The following is a 26,140-nucleotide window of genomic DNA, read 5'->3' as shown; positions in this document are numbered from 1 at the left end:
TCTCCCCCCAGTCCTTCACTGTTAGTGAAGAGCAAGTCTAGCAGGGCACCACCCCTGATAGGCTCTCATATCAGCTGCATAAGGAAGCTATCTTCCACACACTCTAGAAATCTCTTGGACTGCTTCCTCTGCACTGTATTATATTTCCAACATGTATCAGGGAAGTTGAAGTCTCCCACGAGAACGAGTGCTGGCAGTCGTACGACTTCTGCAAGCTGCTCACAGAATGCCTCGTCCATCTCTTCATCCTGGTTAGACGGTCTATAACAGACCCCCACCAAGATGTCACCCCTGCAGGCTTTCCCCCTGATCCTTACCCACAGACACTCAACTTTATCCTTCTCAACCCCAAGCTCTTCAACATCAAAAGTCTTTAATAGAAAGAGCCACACCACCACCCTTCCTTCCTCGTCTATCCCTTCTGAAGAGATCGTAGCCATCCATCAGAGCCCTCCAGTCATGGCAGTGGTCCTTGCTGAATGGCTGACCAGAGTGTCCAAAATTATTTATAGTAGGATAAAATAAAATGGATAAGGTTGCTATTCAGTTTAAATAAAATACTGCCTAATTCCCTTAGTGCATAAAGTACTGTGATATTTTTTAAACAAAAATATTTATTCAAAAAAAAAATCCTTTTCTTTAAAGCATAGCATTAGGAAAAAATAAATTTGAAAGCTTAATATTGACACAAATTTTATATCTCTTATCTTTAGTAGTCAATCTTTTACAGTTTACCTACATCTTTTGGAAGGGTCAGCTATAACACTTGGAGTGTGATAATTTTGCTATCTATTTTGAAATGACTTCTGACTTTTGGTTAACTCACAGCTCCTTATGAAATTCTTGTCTATAATTACATTTCAGTCAGTGCAAACTGACTTTCTCCGGAATAAAGAAGAGCATCCACTGATTGAATAAAGAGTAAAATAATTTGGCAAGCCCTGCCTTCTTTATTCGGCATAATTATGAGAGATAAGTCCATATAGAGTGTTTTAATCATTACATACTTCTTTTTACTTACTTGTTAGCATATTAATTTCAGCTTACAAAGTTTTCTCTGTAACTTCTAATATACATGCACTTGGCAGGGATAAAGGTGTTACAAAGTAACAGTGTCTGAGCATTTTATTTTTATTTTTTTTCCCCAGGACCCAATTGAGTAAAACACTGTTTCAGACAGTTTTCAAGAGTTCTCCATTTTGCAATTCTGACAAAACTGTTACATACTCTGTGAAACAAATAAATATTCATATGGTCAAAATTCCAAATACAAGTCTCTGGTTATCATTTGGATAAATGAGAGCAGAAACAAAACAAACAAACAAAAACACCCATCAACCTGAAAATTAATTATGGGGAAAAAATTAAATTGGGATAGTACTATATAGATGTGGTATAAGCCAATCTTTTAAAATTGGTGCATGGGCTTTTCTGTTCCAGATTCCAGTACGAGTGATACACAGTTAGCAATGGACTAATTAGCAGTTTCAGATTTAAAAAGGCAGCTACACATCATTGCTTTTAAGGAAGTAAACAGATAAAAATAAAAACCCAGAAATACTAGTGGTCTGACTTCACCTTTTAAGAATGAGTTTATTTGTTCATTTCAGTGAAAGTTTATAATGATGTTATATAATTGCAGCTGAAAATTTCACTTAGATTATGTACATATAAAATAAATAACTGTTTAAAGTCAAACATATGGTGAATTTATGTATATAATATACTTTTATGTCTTTATACTTTGACTTCTCAATACAATCTGAGTTATAAAAGTTTTTCTGACTCTAATTAGATTTCCCAGAATTAGACAATTTCTTTATTTTCCTGCTATCAATCTCTGATACAGACAAATAGTGGCCATAGATATTTTTTTCTTAGATACAGCAGAACTTGCAGTGGTGGAGGCAGGATAACAGGTTTAAAATGCAATTTGAGGAACATCTGTATCTGCAAAATGAAGAAAATAATTATCAGAACATGTTACTCATTAAAATATAGAAATAAAGAAATAGCACATTCTAGTCTATCTGTATCCATTAAAGAATTTTTATTTTTCCAGTTGGTTTCTCAACTCTTAATTAGCTTTGGAGGGGGGGGGATGGAAGGGAGGTGGGGGAGAATGTGAAAAGAAACAAAACAATAAAACAACAAAAACAAGAACAAGAGCTAATTGTTTAAATTAAAGTCAAATTGTCTGCAAAAACAGAACCTCTCTCTGTTGATATTTCTTTTATCAGATTTCAGTCTTTGGCCTTCAGTCTTCAGACAGATTGATGTACAGATATACTGAAATCAACTGCAGTGTTTTTGTCCTTGAAGAAAACACTATCCTTTAAGTTACAGTCAAACTGACACATAACAAAGTAAGGAAATAATACATTTATACAATATGACTATACTACTGAATATACAGCAGATGCTTAATGGATTGGCCAAAGACAGAAAGCTTTCTAAAAAACATAAAGTGGAGATGTGGAGGGGGGGGGGGGGGGGGAAGAAAAAGAAAAAAACCCTGAAACATTTCTGAAATACTGAAATTTGCACAATTTAAAGGTTTTTCTGCTCTAACTACTTACAAAAATTCCAATTTGATTTATTTACTGAACTCCAGAGCAAGATCCAATTTTAAAAAGAAATAAGTACTGTGAAACAGTTGATTCTTATGTCTCTCAAATTAATATTGTATTTTATTTTATTTTATTTTATGAATGATTGTATTTGACTATCAGAATTTTGAGACCCAGCAACCTACTGGCTGTACATTCTTATTCTATTCTGAGCTCACCAAGCCATTATCCTTCAGTGTCTCAAATGATCTTGTAAAAATTGATTACAAAAACTGACACTTGTGAAGTAGGGAAGGGACTGAAGAAGTGGAAGACTCTCCAAGCAAAGAGAGATCACTTGGTGGATAGCTCTTAATATTCTTTATACTCATGAGAGTTTGGAAAACATTGTATGGATTTCTCTGGGCTCCTACTGTTTCAGCCTTTAGAGGTTTGAGCGTAAAGTCTTTAAGGGTAGCCAATAGATCCTGTTTAAAGAATCTGTGCAGTTCCTGGGACTGTAGGGCTCCCTGATTTTCAATGGGGTGGAACTGATCCAAGAGAAGGCCAGTTTGTCTGTGTTTTCTGCATGAAAATATATTTCTATATTTCTATATGAGAGAATAAAAGTGCCCTTAAACTCAAATTTTTGTTTGTTTTGTACCTCTTTTATTCTGAATGTTGGTTTGCTTACAAGAGGCATGTAGCTACACTGAAACACTGGCTTTAAAGTAATTCTGTATTGACACTATAGGCAAGAATTCCAAAGGATCTTACTGGAAGTTACAGGAAAATATCTTATACTGAGGCATTTTCCCATGTAGAAACATGGTGAGCTTTAATAAAAATTCAAGAAGCTAAATTACTTTCTCAACACAGCTGGATTTATACTATAATGAGGTGCTGAATACCTGACCCAGCACCTCCAGGTCTCCTCCAAAGCAGACTGAAGACAATGGATAAATTATCATAAACACAACTGATTTTGAACTATTCTCTAAATTCATTTCACTTAGTTCTCATTGAAAAGCAGACATACGGACATTTATCTCACCAGAACAACTATACAAAAGAGAGCTTTTCTCTGAGAGAGACATAACAGACATTGTCTCTCCCTCTGTCAACGGTTTTCAGGCTGGTTCGGCCCGGTTCTGTGACTAGCAGGGCGGAGGGATTTCACAAATCTGTGCCTCTGGAAAAAAGAAAAAGAGACCCCAAAATAATTAAAAACAGCGACAATGATCTGAGCAGAAACAAACTAATTTACTAAACAAGATATCGGAATGCAAAATAACACACTATAATACAATATAATTAGAATTGAAGCTAATAAATCAAATATAATAAGAGAAAGAGTGTCTGAGAACTGAAGGCCTCACCATACCACTGAGGTAAGACACACAGTTGGGATGAACAGCAGGGAGGAGAGCCAAAGGAAAACAATAAGAATGAACATACAGAAGATTTGGAACAATGCATAATTGGGTGAGCAGGACAAATCTTTAGGAAAGAAAACTGTTTAGCAGAGCATTATTATTATTATTATTGTTATTATTAATATTAATATTAATATTTTTAGTAACCACTCTACCAGAATGAAATGTAAAAATGAATTTCCCTAGATAATATTACATTAGGTTAAGTACCTCATTTTTAGAAACTTTTGGTGGGAATATTTCACTTTACAGATTGGCTTATCTGTCATGACTAAAAATATTTTATACTTTTATTATTATTATTAAAATCTAAGTTAATTCCAGACTTAGAAAACATTCTTTTTTTCTGGAGATCTGATTTGCTAAGCCAGACATTTTAATACATGTTGGTGGAAACAGACAATTTAAAGTAGTGCAATGGGCATTTTTTAAAAATTATTATTATTATTATTATTATTACTTAATGCAGGATCCTTCATCAGTGAGAGTTACTAGAAATGCTGTAGAAAAACATAACTTTATGCTCTGACAGGCTTGGTGCCATGACCACTGCACTGGAAAGCCTGTTGAATTGTCTAACCACTGTCTCAGTGAAGAACCTTTTCTTAATACTCAGCTGGAATCTACATTGATGCAGATTCACACCCTTCCCTTGAATCCTGACACAAGTGTGTTGGATGTGCTGTTATTCTGCTTCCATGTTACAGTGTTACAGCCTATGCAGTATATACTGTTAAATCCTATTGCCTCACGTTTTTCCTCACTTCTCTACATAGCACTTTGAAATTTATATATTCAAGCAAAGTGGAAGGCTGACGACTTGCTCGCTCAAGAATGCTTTTACACTAGCCAGCATTAGATATTGACAGTTGTACCTGGACAGCTCAACCACTGTGAAATGAGCTCTAAGAATAAAATATGAATCAAAATTATGATAAGACCTATCAAAAATGGTATTGAATGTGCAGATTGCTCAATCATTTCAAAAGGGATTTGAACAAAGTATCAAAACTTTGGAAGCTGCAGCCTGACACTTTTACTATGAGGGCTGTTCTAAAAGTATGCCTCCTGTTTTATTATGTTGGCCTGTGTCATCAGATGTAGATGTTGATGGTATGGCAGTAGAGGTTGAACCTTCCCACCAATATTCCAGCAGAAGGAATATTGGTGGAGCTGAAGGAGTTAACTATTTGCATACCATTAATAATGGTCCTCTTAAAATGAACTTCATGGTTGGGAAAAATAATTAAATGCTCTACTTTTTTATCATATCAAAAGTATTTGAAAAGAGGAAGTTTGTGATGATTTTGTAACCTGTTGCACCTTCAAGCCTTGATGTCTTATTATGTATTGCCATTAATTGGTAATTGGATTAACCATACCTATACTTCTATGGTCATATTTGAGAATCTATCATTTATTTTTTTGCAAATGGTAATGAGACTGCAAGCTTCATGTTGTCATAATTCATTTGATCACAGTGATTCATGGATCTGAGAGAACTGAACATGGAAAAAATGGCAGACGCACACTCCCTAGAACAAATACAACCCTAAGTGGAGTTGAAAGGTACTGATGTTCCACAGGCCCTCAGTAAAAATTGTCTCTGACAGCAAACCCATCATCTTGGTTTCATATCCTATTTTCCTCCTGCATTTATCATTTGTCTTAAAAATACTGCCTGTCCTACAGACTGTCAAACAAATTTTGTTACACTAGTCTTATCTGCTTGACTTATGTGACTTCTTCAGATTTACATAACAATATTCATAATGATCTAAAGAATGAACAGTAGCTCTTCTTGTTTAGCATGTTATGAGTTGTTGATCACTTCATCAGTTGTGTGAAGTATCTGTGGAAAAAATATGTGAACATCTCCAAACTTTTCTAGAGTACCTTATTTCTTATATGGTTGATGGATACAACCTTAAAGCCATCTGATCTTGCACACTGCCTGGCTCATTGTTGCAATTGTTGCAACAAACATTGTTGCAATGCTTGTAAATGAACAGGAGTACGAGTTTTAACGTATTTTCTAAAATCCCTTCTATATATCCATATTATCATTGGATTTTATTGTGTTCACCTTTTTCAGTGTTTGCATCACTGTTTATAATGTGCTTCCTTGAAATATAATTTGATACTGCATAAATACTTTGGTCCTTGGTGCTTTCTTGGTTACTGACCTTCTCTTTCTCTATTTCGGATACCCAATCTTTGCATGTTCTTCACCAAGTCATGATGAATTATCTTCCTGCTTCCCAAGCAGACTTAGCTTATTTTATTTGCCCTGTAAGAGTCTTATTTAATGTCCCAGTTTCTCCTTTTCTTTATCTTTTAATTAATTTCCACAACTGGTTTCCTCAATTACTGTTTATATTATGTTATTATCCTTATTATTTTATTCATAGCCTACTGTGCATGTGCACTGTATATAAATACATATTTGTGTGTGTGTGTATAGAGCGGTGCCAATAAAAAAAAGTGAATCCTTACTTTGAAGTTCAGGCAACGATGTCAGTCAATATAATATAGAGTATTGGTTAATTTCATCTCGATATATAAGTTGATAACTTTTTCAAGGTACTCAAGGTACTGATTTTTTTTTTTTTTTTTTTTTTTTTGTTAGATCAAACTAAGGTGTTTATCTGTTTGTAACTGTGTCCTGGATGCTCTGGTGATCCTCAAAAACTAAAATTTCTGCCTTTAACTTCATTCTGAGAACAAATACTGAAGACATATGTTCTATAAAGCCATAGCACTTAAAAGTGGTACTTTGAAATAAATGTAATAGTTAATCTTGCAGCTGAGAGAACAACAGAAAATTAAATTTCTAAATTCTGGCTTTATTTTTTGAGTATTCTCATTTAGAGAACATTCATGTTTGCTCTCAATAACTTTTTTACTGATGCATTTTATCTGTACACAAGTGTGTGAAGTAAAATAAGGATTTCAAGAAGAATTTTTAAATTTCCTTCATCAGAAAGTCTAAAACGTGATTTATCTTGCTTTGCACTAGTCTTCATTTAATTCTTACGCTTGAGAAAATCCCATAGCACATTCTGAAAATTACTTAGATACTCTACCCATATAATGAATATCTTAAAGGAAATAAAAAATTATCTATGAGCATTTTGTACGTAGAATAAGGAAATGAGTTACTCAAGTAAATGCTTTCTTATTAATTATCCTCTAGGAATTAACTTAGAAGTATTTTTTAGACAATGAAGATTCTGTGGCACTTTTGTCTGATCTTAAGGGAAAGGAATTCAGAATACTTCTACTGTCCTTTCATATTCATATGAACTCTTAGTTCATAAAATCAAACTGTTCTTAGCTTTCAATGAAAATTAAAATTAATACTTCAGCTTAAATTTTGGAGCTGATAAAAATAGGTATGCATGTATGAGTAAATAATGAAAAAATTACTAGAGATAGGCAAACCTCAAAAGATTCAGATGAATGGTTCAGAAGAGTATTGAAAATCTCCCACACTGTATGCAGTTTTAGATATTTTTTTTTTCTGAACAACACTTTCTCATTTCTTAAAACAGATCCCACACGTACTTCGAAGACAAAGATACTGTAGATTTCTCCACAGTGTTTTCTTCTTTGTTAGTCTTTGAAACATCGGTAGAGTGTCACATATCAAAGAAAAACCGATGATTTACACTTTAGAAAGCCCCAAAGCCATCTGTTCATTCCACAATATCATTTTGTTCCAGGTATTACAAGTAATGGGTTTTGGTAGATCCTGATCAAAATAGATAGAATGGACATAGATTAGTATCTGGCTTCAGAGGTCATAGCACTCACCTCCAAAACAGACTTATTCAAAATCTGTTTGCAAAACTGTCAAGTTCTTCAGAAATGTTGTGACATGATATATTGAATGAAATATCATATACATATAGTATATATAAGGAATTATTTTTAAAAATGCTAAGGTGTTCTTTCAATTAAATGGCAGTTTAAAATAAATTATTGTAAATTACTGTATCTCAAATGTATTGCTGGAAAAAGAGAAACAGTTCCTATAAGCTGCTTTTTATTAGATTAAGTGTAGTAAACATTTTGTCTGTGTGTTCATATTCATGTGTGTGCGGTTATGGACAGCTTATGGCTATAGTTTGATTAATGTTTAGATTGATTTTCATACTGAGACCAGATTACTATAATTCTGCAGTATATGAGGAGTTACACTCATTAGGAAAATAACACAACAACCTGTTATCTCCAAGTTTTAAGGTAAGAATAATTTTATATAAACATTTTTAGACACATATTTAAACTTTATTCATGTTTCCTGACCTAGCTCCTGTGAACTTCAATTAAGGTACAGCAAACATGGAAATTGAAGTCAATTTCCAACTGAATTGCCAGCAGACAAATTTTCCAAGAAATACCAGCCTCTCATGAACAAATGGCATATATTTTTTTGGCCTTATAACAGCTGATCAAGGGAAGATACTGATACATACATTCTTTCAAGAATCAATAGGAAAGTTTAGGTAACTGTATATCTACACTTTAAAGGATGCCTAGGATTTAAGTTATTATAATTGTTATTTTGCAATATCTCAATTTTTCCATTTTCTGTTTTTTATTATTCTTACATAGTTGTTAATATTATTATTATCATTTCATAGGGGAGGGTTTACTCTCTAGACAAAGGGTGCTGACATTGTGTCCTTCTACTGAGTTTTGAGTGTGCTATGGATGCATTGCTTATCTTCAGTGTCATTATTTCCCTATTTTCAAAATTTCTTCCCTGAGACGTAACATCATAATGAATTTACATGTTACAACTGTCCAGATTCTAAAACTGTCTCCCTTTATATTTCAAGTGCAATTATCTATTTCTCCAAGGTATGAGAAAGTAAGTATAAAATTAATGTAAATCAGATACAGAAAAATGAGAATTCACTGTTTTTCTAACAGGAAGACAGATGTAGAATAGAATGAATAATACAAAATACGTTCTACCTATGTTTGATCTCATTTCTAATAGATTCATGGCGAATATGTACATATCTTCCTTTGTATTTTTAGGATGTTTTTCAACAGTGGAGTTTTATTTGTAACCATATTCTCACAGAAATCAAGTTTTTAAAATTACAAATGTGGAACTTCATTCAGATCAGTCACAAATAAACAAATAAATATGCTTATTGCTAGTCTGTACAAAAGATGTTCCAAACAATATGTATCTGTTTATGTTTAGGAAGAATTTTTTTACTCAGAAGGCGGTGACTACTAGACTATGTTGCCCAGAGAATCTGGGGATGCCTTATCCCTGGAGGAGCTCAAGGCCAGGTTGGAGGGGACCCTGGGCACAGCGTCTGAATGGCAACAATCCTGTCCACAGCAGGGCATTGGAAGTGGGTGTTGTTTAAGGTCTCTTTCAACCTAAGCTGTTCCATGATTCTATGATGTTATGAAGTCTGTGTGATAACACTGTTTTTTAAAGACTAGTATAGTGTATTGGTATAGCTGAATACACTAAATAATATAGAAGATATATATACATAAATGGTTCTATTAAAATATATATATATATATTACTTAGCTGTTTGGAATGCAAACCACTGCCTACCAAGTCTATAACACTTTTTCACCGCAATTCAAATAAAATGCAGGTGAAATGCAGGTCTTAAACTAGAATACAGACAAATGGCTTTTCTGAATTTCAGCTGTGACATTGATTATTTCCTCTTGATCCCTACCTGGGCCTACTGCTGCTGAAGGGTTCTGTTAGTCTGGTGGAGAGCCTGTGGGAACACAATATTTTTCACCAAAGCAGCATTTTCTGCTTTTATTTATTTTTTTTCTTTATTTGATTGCATCACTGGAGCTGGCACCAGAAGCCATTCTCAAAGTGCAAAATAATGTTATTTTGTAATTCTTTTGTATATATTAGGGCTTATATTTCCCATTATGTTGAAACAGGAATCTATGTATTTTCTCTGTAAATAATGGAAAAAAGTTATTTTTATTCACATGGAGAAAAATAAGTGTAGACCTTGGAGGGTTATCAGTACATAAATGCTACTCTCAGGTGTTTCTCACACTTAGTAGTCATAAAAGCAGCTGGCATGTGGTGTTGCTGACATTTTAATATGCAGCCTTTATAAGACAATGAAGTACATACTTCAGTTGGAATCAACATAACATTTCAGCAAAAATGAATCTTCCACAAGAGCATGGGAACTTTGTGGCTACATGCTCAGTGATAGAAGAATAAAATTCATATTTTTTTTTCCCAGAAATAGGCTTCCATTCTCCAAAACAAAGGGCAAGGTGGAATTGTTGTCATGTATTGAGTTACTACATGGTTAAGATAAAAGACCCAGTGAATATTGCACAATGAGGATAAATATCTGCAGAAATATTAAAAAATAAGGGAAAATTCAGCTTCAGCATTGTGGTAAGAATTTTTAGTGACAAATTCTATCTGTAAATGTTTTCCATGCAGTTAAATGATTAGAAACCTTTTCTTAGTATGGCAGTCATGCAAATCTTTAATGACACTGACAGCAATTTCAATGGTTATCTCTAGGAGGTTAAGTACTAGTAAATTGTGTTTTATAGTGTGCTATCATTTCACGCGTAAGGTCAGGGCTAAAGATCTAAGCAAGTGTTTTCTTGTCACCTTCCAGTGAAGCGCTCAGGTTGAGTAGTTTCATTATAAACTACATCAGACATGCAATAAAACATCACTGGCCAAATACATTGCTGAATCAAAGGTTAATACCATCTCACACTGTAACTAAAATTAGAATGCCAGGTGAATAGCACTGTAATTATTAACAGAAAAATCATCTTTATTCTCATAAAGGAGTTGTCACATGATGATTTCTGTTCTTGTATGTTGTAGTGATAAAAAAATGATGAGACAATATAGTCCTCCAGAAAAGGAGTCAAAATGCAAAATAAAATATAAATACTTGGCAAGAAGGATATTTACACAACTTTTCTGTATTTTCTGGAATAGAACTACACAAACTACTGAATGTTTAATATGTAGCCTAGAATATTGTCTAGGCTGTCTTAATCACAGTAATGAAGTGGGCCAAGCACTTATCTTTTTGTTTCTTGAAACTGAAACAAAATGGCTTTGTTAATGCCATTAATAATTTCAGAGTTTTAATCCATAAAGTGCTAATATTCTATTGCCAAGGATTGATGGCCAAAAGTAGATCATAATGGATAGACAAGAAATTCATTATTTATCAGCTAAGATAGGTAAGATGGAACATTACCTAATAAACAATAATAGACAGATAATAAGAAAAAAAATCAATATACTGTCAAATAGAAACAAGTGCAATGCAACTAAGAATAAAAAAAATGAGGTTTTTAATTATTGTTATTATTATTACTATTTTTAATCTGAATAAATACATAAGCAACTGCAGTCTAAATGAGTTACTATTTATTGCCAATGTTCTGGGAGACATCTATAAATACAAAATTGCAATAGTCTCATTTGGACAGTAAAATCCATATCTGGCAAGTATACTGCTTCTGCGACCATTTCAACGCAAGTTATTGTAGGTATTCATTTTGAGAAATATATTCTTTTCAATAACTACAATAAGACTTGCAGGGTAGTACTTATGAATCGTAGCCTCCTACACACACGAGCTGATCTGGTGCAGTCTGGCATACTGTTGGTCTTCCAGGCTGCAAGGGTGCACCACTGACTCACGTACAGCTTTTCATCCACCAGGACCCCGAGTCTTTTTCTGCAGGACAGCTGTCAGTGAGTTCTGCTACCAGTCTGCACACATCTGGGCCTGACTCAACTCAAGCACGATACTTTGCATTTTGCATTATTGAACCTCATTAAGTTAATGTGGGCCCGATTTTTAAGCTTGTTCAGGTCCCTTTCGATGGCATCCTTTCCTTCTATTGTATCAACTGCATCACTCAGCTTGGTGTTGTCAGCAAACCTTCTGAGGATACATTCAATCCAGCTTTCTAGGTCATTGATAAAGATGTTGAAGAGCACCAGTCCCATGCCAGATCCATGAGGGACATGACTCATCACTGGCCTTGACACAGAACTGTTGACCACAACCACAGTTGTGACCATCCAGTCAATTCCTTATCCACTGAATTGTTCACTTTTCAAATCCATGTCTCTCAGATTTAGAGATATGAATGTGGGACTGTATCAGGCAGAATTCTGGATAGATGACATCAATACTTCTTCGTCCACTGAGGCTCAATCCACCACAGAAGGCCATGAGATTGGTCAGGCATGATCTGCCTTTGTTGAAGCTGTGCTGGCTGTCTTGAAAGAAAGAAAGAGAGAAAGAAGGAAAGAGAGAAAGAAAGCAGGACAGAGAGAGAAAGGGAAGGGAAGGGAAGGGAAGGGAAGGGAAGGGAAGGGAAGGGAAGGGAAGGGAAGGGAAGGGAAGGGAAGGGAAGGGAAGGGAAGGGAAGGGAAGGGAAGGGAAGGGAAGGGAAGGGAAGGGAAGGGAAGGGAAGGGAAGGGAAGGGAAGGGAAGGGAAGGGAAGGGAAGGGAAGGAAGGGAAGGGAAGGGAAGGGAAGGGAAGGGAAGGGAAGGGAAGGGAAGGGAAGGGAAGGGAAGGGAAGGGAAGGGAAGGGAAGGGAAGGGAAGGGAGGGAGGGAGGGAGGAAGGAAGGAAGGAAGGAAGGAAGGAAGGAAGGAAGGAAGGAAGGAAGGAAGGAAGGAAGGAAGGAAGGAAGGAAGGAAGGAAGGAAGGAAGGAAGGAAGGAAGGAAGGAAGGAAGGAAGGAAGGAAGGAAGGAAGGAAGGTATGACTATAGATAGGAAGGAAGGAAGGAAGGAGGGAAAAAAGGAAACCCACAGAGTCTGAACTTGTTTTTTTCTTCAATTTCTGAATCCATATCTTGAACCAACCTTTAATAAAACATAACTTGATATTCTTATTTACCACTACAGGCTATACTTAATGAAACCTTTAAATGTTGTAGCTATTTAAGGATTCTAAGTGCCTCACTTTCTAAGAAAATAATTTGAAAGGAAACTGTACTGCATTCAGGAAAAACACCGCACTGGTTGAATTTCTAACTTCTGTTTCTTTTTTTTTTTAAGTTTTTCTTATTAAAATTAAGATCAAGTAGATTAACATTGGTATATTTTCAAGATACAAACACAGTGATATGTCACTAGCATATATAAATCCTTTACATTTTTTATTCTGTATTTAATATATACAAATCCTTTTACATTGTATGGATGCCTAAGAGTTTTGCAGAGTAGACAATCATGACAACATATTTGTAACCTTCAATACAAGCATTTGCCATAGGGAAATGCCCCATATCATAGTATTTAGTGATCTTAACAATTTCCTTTCTTTTGAAATCTCAGCATGGTATTCACAAAACAAAGGCTATTAAACACACATACACACATACATATTCCAATTAAGTATCTATTCTCAATTGTATATTTGCTTGTGAAAGCTGCTACCTGGCCTTTACAGTTCATATTCCACTTAAGTCCTATGGTATTCTTCCTGTTTAATGACTCCCATAGCTAAACTGCTCATCAGAAATAGTTATTTGTTTTATGCTGATTTCTTCTCAACACCTCTTCTGAGAACTAAAAACTTTCTCCCATTGATCAAAACCATTCCATCTTCATAGGAGAAAAACATTGTGTGAATTAAAAGTGACTGAGAAAAGAGTCCCTGATTTATATTCCTATTCTCTTTCTTGAGAGGAAGCACTATTGCATCAGGAAAAATAGTGGATGACATACTGTGCTCTTCACCCAGTGAGTTCACACTGTACATGTTCATAGTTTATAGGATAATTAGTTATATAGCTGGTTTCAGTATTGTGTTTCACTTGCTAGGTTTGTCCTGAAAATTCACTACACCCCTCCTACAAAGACTCTGTGAAGATGCTTTTAAGGCAGAAAGAGCAGAGTAATCTGCAGTTGCTCTTTGACACCTTGTCAAATTTATGAGTATCTGAGTTGCAAACAATCCCATTAAAAAACACAGAGAATCTTCAAGTTTTATTAAAGACTTAAAGTTTAATGGATGTATATTAAGTTTTCTTGCAAAATTTCTTGTGAGAAAACTGACATTTGATTTGTGAATTCACAGGTCCAGTGAGGCCAGTCATAAAAGTGGAATCTTTCCCCACTGGAATTTGTACAAGAAAAACACCCACATAGAAATTTCTCCTTTGTTCCTTCCTTCTTTTCTTCCCTTTCTTTCTCTCTTTCTTGGAACTATGACTGCAAAGTTTCATGTAGATCTTGTGCTACTCTGGTGATTTATTCTGTCATCTATACTGATTATGCCTTATCAGCAGGAGCAAAGAAGTAATGTTAGAGAAGGCAAACATCGGCAAAGGAAGAAATATAGTATAAGGTTGATATGCGTTTTTTTCTGTTTTCAAAAGAGCGATGTAACAGCTAAGATATTTTCTATGTATTATGGCCAGTGAATTTTTTAAAATCCATTTGCTAGAAGAGTGTTCTATCTATTTATGATAGGTCTGTGGAATATCAGAAAAAAATTGCAGTCTAGAATCAATGTACCATTTAAATAAATAAATAAATAAATAAATAAATAAATGGATATAGGTACAGATATAGATACAGATATTTGTAGTATTAAGGGCACAAAAATGCTGTAAATCAGGCCCTGGTGTATAAGTTCATAGAACCTTCCATTATAGTCAGTTTTAATGTTGCTGTTAACTTCAATGGAACAAGAGAAAAAACATTAAAAGGAGACCTTATGTGGAAATGTAAGAGTATACTGGAACAGCACTCTTTCCCAAGTAGAATCTCTTAAAATCTTTTAAAACAGGTCAGTTTCATTTTTCTCCTCACAGCTACCTTTACGTTTATATGAGATGAAAAATAAGAGAATAAATCCTAAAGTAGGCTATTATAGTTTAAGTTGGTATTGATTGTGAGGAGTAAAATTGCGATTTTACACGTTGTACAACTTTTTCATATCCCATGAAAATATTACATTAAAAGTATAATAAATCGCAATACTTTAATCACTTGGAAAATGATTTGAGTCTTTCTGTTCAATTTATAGTATCATTTCAGTAGCACCTGCTTCATAAAATGTGCATATTACTGATACTACTCTGATGGCTTTTATAGGAATACTATTAGAATAATTTATGCAATTGCTCTTTTAAATGATAATTCTTTTCTTTTCTCTCTTTCCCAGATAGCTCCACTTTTACTCTTTTAAAATATTTTATGTTACCTTATCTTGTTTCTCCTCATATTCACTATTGTCAGTTGTAGAAATAACTAAGTATCTGCTCTATATGTAACATAAAAATTAAATAAATAAATAAATGCATAAATGTTTAATCAACTTGCCTGAATTATAAATTCCAAAAATACAAGTTTGAAAACATGAGTTTGTAAAATTATGCTTCTATTTCAGCTTTACGGTACTACGTCTTTTATCTTTAATTAAGTTTTTATTGAATTTTCCACTGAAGAGTAGCAAACAAACCATAAGCTGTGAATTATACATGAATTGAAACATTCTACATTAGTCAAAAGAAAAAAGACTTTATAATTTTTCAATATACTTTTTTTCCCCTAAACACTATACATAGAATCCTAGCTTAAAAAGATTGCCTTTTCCACTGTGTGAATTTATAATCTTGATTTCTCATCTATATTCATAGAATCATAGAATCATTAAAGGTTGGAAAAGACCACTACAATTGTCTAGTCCAATCATCAACTCATACCTGTGATCACTCAAAACCTCCAGGGATGGTGACTCTACCACCTCCCTGGGCAGCCTGTTCCAGTGCCTCACCACTCTTTCAGAGAAGAAATTATTCCTAATATCCAACCTGAACCTCCCCTGGTTCAACTTAAGGACATTACCTCCTGTCCTATCACTGTTATCTGGGAGAAGAATCCAATCCCCCACCTCGCTACAGTGTTTTTTCAGGTAGTTGTAAAGAGTGATAAGTTCTCCCCTGAGCCTGCTTTTCTTCAGACTAAACAATCCCAGTTCCCTCAGCTGTTCCTCATAAGACGTGTTCTCCAGACTCTTCTCCAGCTCACCCTTCTCTGGACACACTGCAGGGCCTCAATGTCTTTCTTGTAGGGAGTGGCCCAGAAATGAACACAGTACTGGAGGTGCGGCCTCACCATTGTCCAGTACAGAGGCATGATCTCCATCCTGCTCCCACTAGCTACACTATTTCTGATACAAACCAGGATGTCATTAGCCTTCCTGGACATCTAGGCACACTGCTTGCTCATGTTCAGATGACTGTCAACTAACACTCCAAGATTCCTCTGTGCAGCCTGCCAGCTACTCTTCCATGTGATACATGTAGAAGTATGTTCAAATTAAATCACGTCCTTTTAGAATAACTTCAGCAACATGAATAATATAGAAGCCTCTAAGAAAGGCTAAAATCATGGACCGATTATTAGACCTGGAAGATCTGAAGGAAATGACAAGTTTTAAATCTAACCTATTTCTAAGATATCACTTAGTTTGCTCCTAAGAAAAGCAATAGAAAGTCTGTCTTCTATGGGGTGAAAATAGTATCTGTTTGAAATGATTTAAACTGCATGCAAAGAAACTATCTAGAATAACTGAATAAATAAAATTGATAAATACAATCTATTTGAATACTAGTGACATTTAATTGTCCATTTGTACTTTCCAACAGTTTTTCCTTGGAGGCTGAGTAGAAGAAAAAGAGAAAGGAAAGAATGTGCTCAGGACATTACCTCTGCACTACAGTTCTCTTAAACTCACAGGATTTTTTCTTCAGAAATGCATCTAAAAACTCTGAAGTACATGACATGCACAAAGGAGGCCTTAGTTTTTGTGAATGTGTCCTATTAATACCCTCACAAATTCACAAATTCACAAAAAAAAAAAAAAAAAAAAAAAAAAAGGAGGAAAATATTTCTCATCCTACTAGTAAGGCTTAATAAGTTCTACATATAGGACAGCCAGCAGGAACTAATGGGAGGAACTTTTCCACATTTTGCTGCTAAGAAGAAACTACTGGTTCCAGAAATAAATACTTAAATAAATAAATTAAATTAATACAGGTAAATTAAAACTCCAGTCTGCTCTCATTATTATGAAAAGGAGATGTAAGTGATTAGAATTTATTGAAAGTCATGACGTGATTACACTCCAAACAAGGTGTTAAAATTGTGGTTGTAAGGAACTGTGATTTTTGAAAAAATATGCCCCATTAATGATCAATTGCTACTATTTCATGTGATGCAGTTATACAAAGATGTGAGGGAGATTTTGGCCTGTTTGATTCCTTTTGCTGAAACTATTTAATTATATTTTTCATTAAAAGTAGATTAGTGCTTTAGGAGTTGAAATGCTCTTTTTTTTTCCTAGACATACAGCTTTGTCTTTGAAATTAATAACATAAAAGGAAAGAAGAAAACAAATCAGACTGTCAAGGTTTTTGCTAGAGTAACAGAATGTTTCCATTAAACACAGGATGTATGCAAAATACACCTCTGGTACCTATTTAGTGGTGGAAGAGACATGGGAAAATGGTTTCAAAATTGAAAAGGAAGATTTAGATTGGATATAAGGAAGTTTTTTTTATGATAGGAGTGATGAGGCATTAGAACAGATTGCCCAGAGAGGTGGTGGAAACTCCGTCCCTGGAGACATTCAAGGTCAGGATGGATGGGGCTCTGAGCACTCTGATCTGCTGCAGGTGTCCCTGTTCATTGCAGGGGAGTTGGACTAGATAGACTTTAAGAGTCTTCCAACTCAAACGATTCCATGAATCTATGAAACAAGGAACTCTGGTAACTATGTTAATATTTTAAACATATCTTACAAGATGATCTGGTACTAAAACCAGGAAAAATCTCCTTTTTATATACAGTATGAGCAGAAACATTTCCACTAGAACACTTGATCTATTTGCATGTATGAAAATGTTCACCTGCAAAAAGAGTTATGAAAATTAGGCCAAAGTGTATAAGCTATACTACATTACAGTGATGTCATATCCTTATGAGTAATATGCTAATTGGACAGTATTGTAGGTACATTTTACTGAAAACTCAGTAGTAGCATAATACAGATACTTGAAAACCTTCCTTTTAAGACAAATAGACATGTAAATAACATGCAATTATCCGTATGTTTTTAGATAGTCATTATTCATGATAGAAAAATTCCTATCTGAACAGTACAGAAACCACTAACATGTTATCTTAACAAAACAAACAAACAAACAAAAAAAACAAAACAAAAAAGAAAACAACGAGGAAACAAACAAAACAGCAACATCAAAATAAAGAAAACCACATGCTACCTGCTAACAAACTATAGCCCAAGCAGTTATCACATTTTTAGACAGAGATATAAAAAATTTCAGGATTAGACCTTTAGTTCTTCAAAATGTCAATAGCCAATATTTACAAAAATGTCTAAGGATGTTATGTCCCTAAAATGAGAGTTTTTAAAAGAGACAGAAACCAAAGAAGAGGCTTTAATACAGTGAAAGTTTTGCCTCGAAAATAAGGATTCACTAACAACTATGAAAAATTTTGCTTGTTAAAAACCATCAAGTAAGGGAAAATCAGAAAAGGAAAGCTGATGATACTTGTACAGAAAAAGGAAGTTATTCCTACAAGGAATAACTGAAAAAAAGGAATAACTGAAAAGACTGCCCAAAGTATAAAAAAAAAAATACATGAATCTTCTAAAAATTAGAGAAATTGACAAATAAATAGCTAGAAAGGGCTCTGAACAAGTCTTTCACATAACAAGTTACGGAAAAAGGAAAATGAGCCAGGTTCCAGCCTGAATATGTTCTAGCATTAATAAATTTGTCTGGATTTACACTTTCGTATATGAGATCAGTATTTGGTCCATTAAAAAGAAATACTGCTTTCTCTTTTTTGACGGAAACAATTCACTAATTATGAGCATCCCAGACAAGACTGTAAGTATGCATTAGCAAGGCTACCATTACACAATTTAATACATGTGAGAAGCTATCTAGAATATGTCTTCAAATATTTGTTAATCTTCTTTCTGTAATGTGCACTATATATTGCTCTAACTAGTTTTCAACCTCTGTTGAGGGATTGTTTTCACATTATACTATCTAGCTCTTCTGTACTGTACTGCCCACATATACTAACAGCTAGCTAAAAAGTAGTAGTATGTCTGGGTTTTTAATTCTCTCACACATTTTCACTAGCACAGTTCTAGTTCACAGGTGTTAGTGAATTTGATTTATTAGTTCTTTTGATTTATAAGCATGCAATGAGGAAAGAACTGGGAATATGCTTTGTTAGATTAGTTCATTTTAAAAGAATAGATGGATTACAGTTTTGGTTCTTTCCCTCTCATGTGAAGAACTTAGGTGATTAAATTGGGAATAGAGCTACCAGGACAAAATAAGAGCCTTCTGAATCTCTTGCATGTAGAAGATAATTTAGACTATAACAGCAAACAGAAAATACAGGAATATGCATTTCAGTTAAGATATTTTAAAGACACAATAAAACACAGCTCAGTTTTCAGTACGAAGTATGAGTACCCATCTTCCTCAAAAGTGTTTAAATCATATCTGATGCTGCAGAATCTGTCAAGAAAAGCTACATAGCAACAGTATGCCACATCTGACATTTTTAAAGGTGAACACATAGGCCTTTACACTACAGATAGGTATGCCACAGACTCTCACTACTGTTGCTGTAGATTGAGGTGCCAGTTCTAACAGTAGTGTTGATAATGGGTGAGTGATGATAATCAGTGGTGAGGAGCTACAGCAGGTCTGCAACTATGGCCAAATTCTGCAGCATGAGCTCATGATTTAACTAACTCAAGTGTCTCAGACTTACGGTATGATGACTAGCAAAAAACATTTTTTAAATTTATTTCTTTTTTCTTCAAACAATATCAAATCTAAATACTGTTTCCAGTATTAAGAAAGATAACAAAGTAAATAACAAAGTAAATGAGTAAATAACAATTTTCAGATTTTCTTCTTTCCCCCCCTTTTTTTTTTTTTATTCAATTCAAATTCAGATCATCTATGATAAATCTTAGGGTTTGGTTCACACATTTTTTTTTCAAGAATCATCTGTGAATCAGTGAAGACCCTGGTTGATGAAAACTAAGGATCCAATAGCAGTGCCATCTTTCCTGTATTTTCAATTACATTTATAAATTAATTCAAATACAAATAAATATATGTAGGAACTAACTCATTAGATTTTCAATTTTAATTTTTTACTTTCTTAGATTAAGGGAAAGCTAGAATGCAATTTTTATCTTCATGAATTACTTTTAATTTCATTAATAATATTGGTAAGCAAACAATCTTATTAGATATCCCCATGTAACTTGTGATGCAGATGCATTAAACTGCACGATCATGTCTGTGCCCTCTCACTGAAAATGCATAAACTTAAAAACCAAATGTACCTCTTGTATATGGGCACAAAAAGTCATGTGGATCAGACTGCAAAATGGGAGACTTGTTTTAAATTAATGTGGTAGAAGGCAGGTGTATTTCTTTCCTTCCTGCTGCTAGTTGTCTTAAGATATTTATGCATTCTTTTCTGGGTATTGATCCAGAACAGAACATGATAGAAGCTTTGTGCCTGACCAACAGTCTCAGTATAAATCAACAGAATCCTATTGCATTAGGTCTATGCTGATTTACAGGGCTAGTGATTAGTCTCTTCCTAGAAGGAGGGAGTATTTTCAGGGCATTGTAGAATTTTCCATGAATGCCACACAGTAGAAGGATCTATCAGTTAGAATTCACTATAAACTAAGGTTTTCTTCTATTTCTAATACCAGGTAATTTTATTAAGGAGTTTGCTATGTGTGTTTCAGTACCTTGATGTTTACTACATGCAAATTATCCTCATGAAGACCTGATACTTCTAATCAGAGAAAATAAAGAAATAATATCTCAAAACAAGTAAGAACTTATCTATATTTAGTTCTGAAGCAGTAGTAAATCTCTTTGGAACAGAATCAGAATCTTTATTTTATTTTATTTTATTTTTTTTGTAGTCAAATATTATGATTCATGAAAAGTGAATTCATTTGCAAATAGAAAAAGCATTTCTTTTTCTTATCACAAGTCCTAATTTATATATGCAAAATTTTCCTTTCTTTCTTTCTCTCCTTTTTTTTTAATAGATAGATAGATATATCCCAAGATACCTCTCTGATTATTGTCTTTTTCAGTCAGCTATAAACTAAAATGTGACATCATTGCAGTTGTTTTGTAAGTGGCTACTGTAGATTACTCTTTCCCAGTAATTTCTATAATATTTAAAATGTTTAATCTTTTTCCTTACTTCGGTACTATCCCACTGGGGTGTTGATAACATTATACTTACAGTATCATCTAAAGTTTCTAGAAATTAGACCACAATCTTTTGTGTGCTTCAAAAACCTGAAATCAAAATGCCACAACCATGGAAAAGATGCAAAATAAAATATCAAATAAAAAAAAAAAGTGTTAAAATCAAGAACCTTCACTACTAAGACATTAAAAACTTAGGATATATAAATGTTTTCCACCTCAAGTTTCATGTCAAACTTCAATCTATATGTAAGTGAAGCGATATAAAATTCTGCCAGGAATCTTGGCTAAGGGCTCCTTCACAGTTCTAATGATGTTAAATAAACTCAGGGAATATCTGTCTCACTCACAGGGGTGAGATGGTTCATAATGTATGTATACCCGACATGACGTAAAGACTTAGAAAGGAGTCAAATATTTACCCAATCAGATTCTTACAAAAGTTTTGGTTAGCTAAGCCTGGAAATGGGAGGTGGGATGAAGAAAGAGATAGTAAAGAGGATAAAAAATAAAGTGTCTGTTATAGGAATGCGGGGATAGTTACTACTGCAATACACACACACACACACACACATATATATGTATATGTATATAAAACCAAGCAGTATATATATGTATATATATATATACTGTCTTATATATATATATATATATATATATGCTGATGTATATACATACTGTTTGGTTCTTCTTAGGTTGGGCATTGTAATGGCACATCCGACACAGGTGCAACAGTGCGGTGCAGACTCATCCAGAGAAGCTGGATCCTCCACATAAGGCTGAGCTACTGCATTTCAGGAGTAGCCCAGAAGGCGACAAGTGTTGAGACATTCCCCTTATCCTCCTTGTTCCTGATGCCCCTGTGTAGGCTGAGATGCCTCCAGTTGTCCTTAGACTTCACTGCAATCTCTGAGACAAAAGGAGTTTTTGTGCAGTGTATCACAATATCTCACCTATGTTTCACATTACCATACACGTACTATGCATAGTCAGGGAGGCAGTCTTCTGAAAAAGGTAGGAGATTAACATTCCATGGTGTTTTTAATGTTAAAATCTGTCTCATTTTTTATATGCAGCTCTAAATGGTAATTTAACTTCATGGAAAGAGAAAACATCTTTGCTGTACAGTTCCCAATGGTTATTCTTCCAAATTTCAGCTCAGAAAAAATTCATGTAATAAGAAAAAGAAAGTGATCAGCCTTAAAACTAATTTAAGCAGAAAGCACTTGTTCGTTAATCATAGCTGTTTATTCCAAAAAGAATGTCATATTTCCAGCAAGACACTAAAGTAATTATTCTTATGAAAGCAAACCACAAAATATATTCTTGTTTAATGTTTTCTGGCTATTGCCCAGCTTGTGACTGAATACATTATCTAAATGTGTCAGTCAGTTTACCATGTTAAAAAGAAAAAGCGGGTATATTAATCACACTGGATTTGATAAATATGTGGACTGAGCCATTTCCTCACAGCCCAGCACTTAAATATGCTTAAGTGAGATACTTACTTCGCTATTGGATAGAAGTGAAGTCATATGATTTTTTATTTTTATTTTTAGGCTTCTTTACTGCTTTCCAAAAGATGTATCAGAACAGTTCTTCCATACAACCTGATTAACAGTGTAGTTCATCTCTGTGTTTTGCTGAGAACAATATCTGAGAATATTTCATAGAATTAGGGAACTATAAAATGGCTTGGGTTGGAGGGTACCTTTAGTTCCAGCCCCCCCTTCCATGGGCAGAGATGTCACCCACTAGATCCAAATCCCATCCCAGGGTCCTCTCCAACCTGGCCTTGAACACCTCCAGAGATGGGACATCCACAACCTCTCCAGGCAACTTGTTCCAGCATCTCACTACCCTCTGAGTAAAAAATTTCTTCCTGACATCTAATGTAAATCTCTCATTTTTGTTTTTTTTTAGTTTAAAGCCATTCCCTCTTGTCCTGTTATTATCAGATTATGTAAAAAGTCAGTCCCCCTTGTGCTTCTAAGCTCTGTTAAGTACTGGAGGGCAGCAACAAGGTCTGCCTGAAGCCTTCTCTTTTCCAATCTAAACAAGCTCAACTCCCTCAGCCTATCTTCATAAGAGAGGTGCTCCAGCCCTCAGATTATTTTTGTGGCCTCCTCTGGACTCTCTTCAAAATCTCAACATTTTTCCTGTGTTGAGGGCCCCACACTCCAACACAGTACTCCAGATGGGAGTATACTGTATTCCTTCACACTGGAATAGTAGAGGGGGACTACCATTTCCCTCTCCCTGCTAGCCACTCCTCTTCTGATGCAGCCCAGGATACTGTTGGTCTTCTGGACTGAAAGTACAAACTGCTGGCTTATGTCCAGCTTTTTGTTCTTCAGGACCCCCAAGCCCTTCTCCTTGGGAGAACTCTCAAGGAGTTCTTCTCTCTGTCTGTACATGAATCTGGGATTGCCTTGACCCAAATGCAATATCTCACACTTGGCCTTGTTGATCCTCATTAGATTCTGGTGGGCCCACTTTTTGAGCATGCCCAGGTCCCTCTGAATGGTGTCCCTTTCTTCTATAATGCCAACTGCCCCACTCAGCTTAGTGTCATCAGAAAACTTGCTGAGGGTACACCCAATCCCACTGAATATGTCGCTGATAAAGATGTCAAAGAGCACTTGTCCCAGGATGGACCTCTTGGGAGGACACCACTTGTTACCAGTCTCATAGAGCCATTGACAGCATCCTTCTTTGACATTTGTAGGGTTATATTCTGTTTCACTCCCTCGTTCTCTCTTTTTCTCCTCTGTCTCTCTTTCTCTCCTCTGCAGACGATTCTCAGATTTCTTGTACCTTACAAGAGCTTTTAGTCTGTTAAAAAGACTAGTTGCTTCATCTTAGTTTACATTAGCATTAATTCTGAAGATGCAGCATTAATGATGCTATACTGGCAGTGTGTTTAGGCTACATGTGTAAAATTATCTTACTTTGGATTACTGCTACTTATAATGCATTTAAAGAATGACTACTGGTAACTTGGGGGATTTATTTGCTGTATTTAGTTTAGCTTATGTGCTTCGATATTTTGTTGCTAGTGAGTGCTTTCCTTAAAAATTACCTGAGTCTTAATCAGACCTGCACACTTCCACAAAAATCTAGAGCTCAGTGCTTCAGCCATTGGAACCCAGTGGTCCAGTTTTCCATAACTGTATATATTTTACCTATGTGTGTCTGTTGATTCTGTTCAGTCACTGTAACCCAGTAGTTGATTTACAGTAACTCAGTTTTCTATATATGTACATACGTTGTATATGCATGTATATAACTGTGTATTGTTTCTGTATCTCTACATTTGTACTTCTGTGGAATAAGAAGCAAGGTATAAACAATGTATTATATGTTCAGTGTTCCATTGGATACAAGCTGAACTAATAAATAACTTTTCTGTTTTCTGTAGATTAATATTTCTTAGAATGTTTGAACACATAATAAGATATCCAGATCAACAAACAGCTGTGCAAGCATCAAAACTGATTGTATGTATTTATTTTCTAATTTGGTCTTTTAATTAATAGCTAGTTCACTACAGAATCTGCTAATAGAACTTAAATATCAATGTGGTAAAAGTGATCTCCGTATCTAGTGTTCCTTTTCAAATACCAATCACTAATCCTCAAACAGTTTTTGTTTAATCAAATTGCTTTTAGATTGATCTGGGGTTATTCGTTTCAGCCCAAGCACGCTCTTCATTTTTTATTCTAAATCATGTTATTGAATTCAAGTGATTGAATTAAAATATTTGACATCATTTGATTTAAATGTTGTTGAACTGTAAATGAATCTAATAGCTTCTCCCAGCCTGAATATTGTTTTCAAGACTGAAACTGTAAATGAAGCTATTTATATATAAATTATTTTAAAGTTGACTTGAATTTCAGTATTACTCATCTTACCTCTGACTGGGGAGCATAAAAAGAATTAACATAATAAGCCTTAAGAGCTGAACTATGTTTTCCAGTCTTTACTTTGGCTGACATTTCTATTTGTAAGCTCAGGTTCTCAATAGGTTATGACTGCCAAACTAGAGATATTTGGGCTGAAATATTCTGTGCTATTTGCCTGTCACAAAATGATTTGTGGGCAGATTTCATACAATTATTCACATAGTTCTGAGAATGGAATCTGGAAGAAATACATTTCTTTGCCTGTGGTAAAGAAGACAATTCATACAAACTTTTGCTAAAAAAATTATTGTCCTTTTCATTGAAGGAGATATTGAAAATTTGGCTGCTTAGCAGGGACCTCAATTTTATTGTTCCTGTCAAAATATTAAATCTTCTATAAATTTTATATGCCCGCTAAAATTTTATCGTATGAAAAAATAAGCCTTCTGTGCTGAGCATCATCCAGTTTTACATGGCTCCTCTACTTATCTGTTTTGAACAAGCATTATATTTTATTATTATGAACAAGTGTTATTATTACATATAGTCTGCACAGACTCAGATACATGAACGATCCAAGATCCCTTATTGCAGATTCTAACATCTCTTATATACATTTCCAAGTTCCCTGTTGAAATTTTCCACACATCTCTCTCTCCGCTACTCCCCCCCCCCCCCCCCCCCCCCCCCCCCCCCCCGCCCCAGCATGTCAACAGAACACTTAGCAAGTGTCCTTCATGTCTAGGCACTAAATGCAGGCACTAACTGCCTGTGCAAGAGCTCACCCAATCAGAGCCACAGGTTGCTTCCATTCATGTGCTTCTCCTCCACTCAGGGTCATCATCACGCACCACACTTGACTTCTGCTTTGTCTCCCTGAGACAGCCTTTGTTCTC

The 26,140-nt window shown here is 34.8% G+C and overlaps 1 long non-coding RNA gene across 1 annotated transcript; it reads right to left on the bottom strand.

Annotated features, from left to right (window-relative positions):
- Window positions 1-1,571: 1,571 nt before the first annotated feature.
- On the bottom strand, window positions 1,572-26,140 carry LOC107052663. Its single transcript, XR_001465288.4, has 4 exons — window positions 26,030-26,140; window positions 22,015-22,245; window positions 3,604-3,741; window positions 1,572-1,950 (listed from the first exon to the last, which is right to left on the bottom strand). It is a non-coding gene; the product is annotated as an uncharacterized LOC107052663 (long non-coding RNA).

The sequence above is a fragment of the Gallus gallus genome, chromosome 2 (genome assembly GCF_016699485.2).
Source record: "Gallus gallus isolate bGalGal1 chromosome 2, bGalGal1.mat.broiler.GRCg7b, whole genome shotgun sequence".
NCBI classification, from domain to species: Eukaryota; Metazoa; Chordata; class Aves; order Galliformes; family Phasianidae; genus Gallus; species Gallus gallus.
The sequence above is the reverse complement of the archived record's forward strand: the minus strand, read 5'-3'. Positions and strand labels throughout refer to the sequence as shown.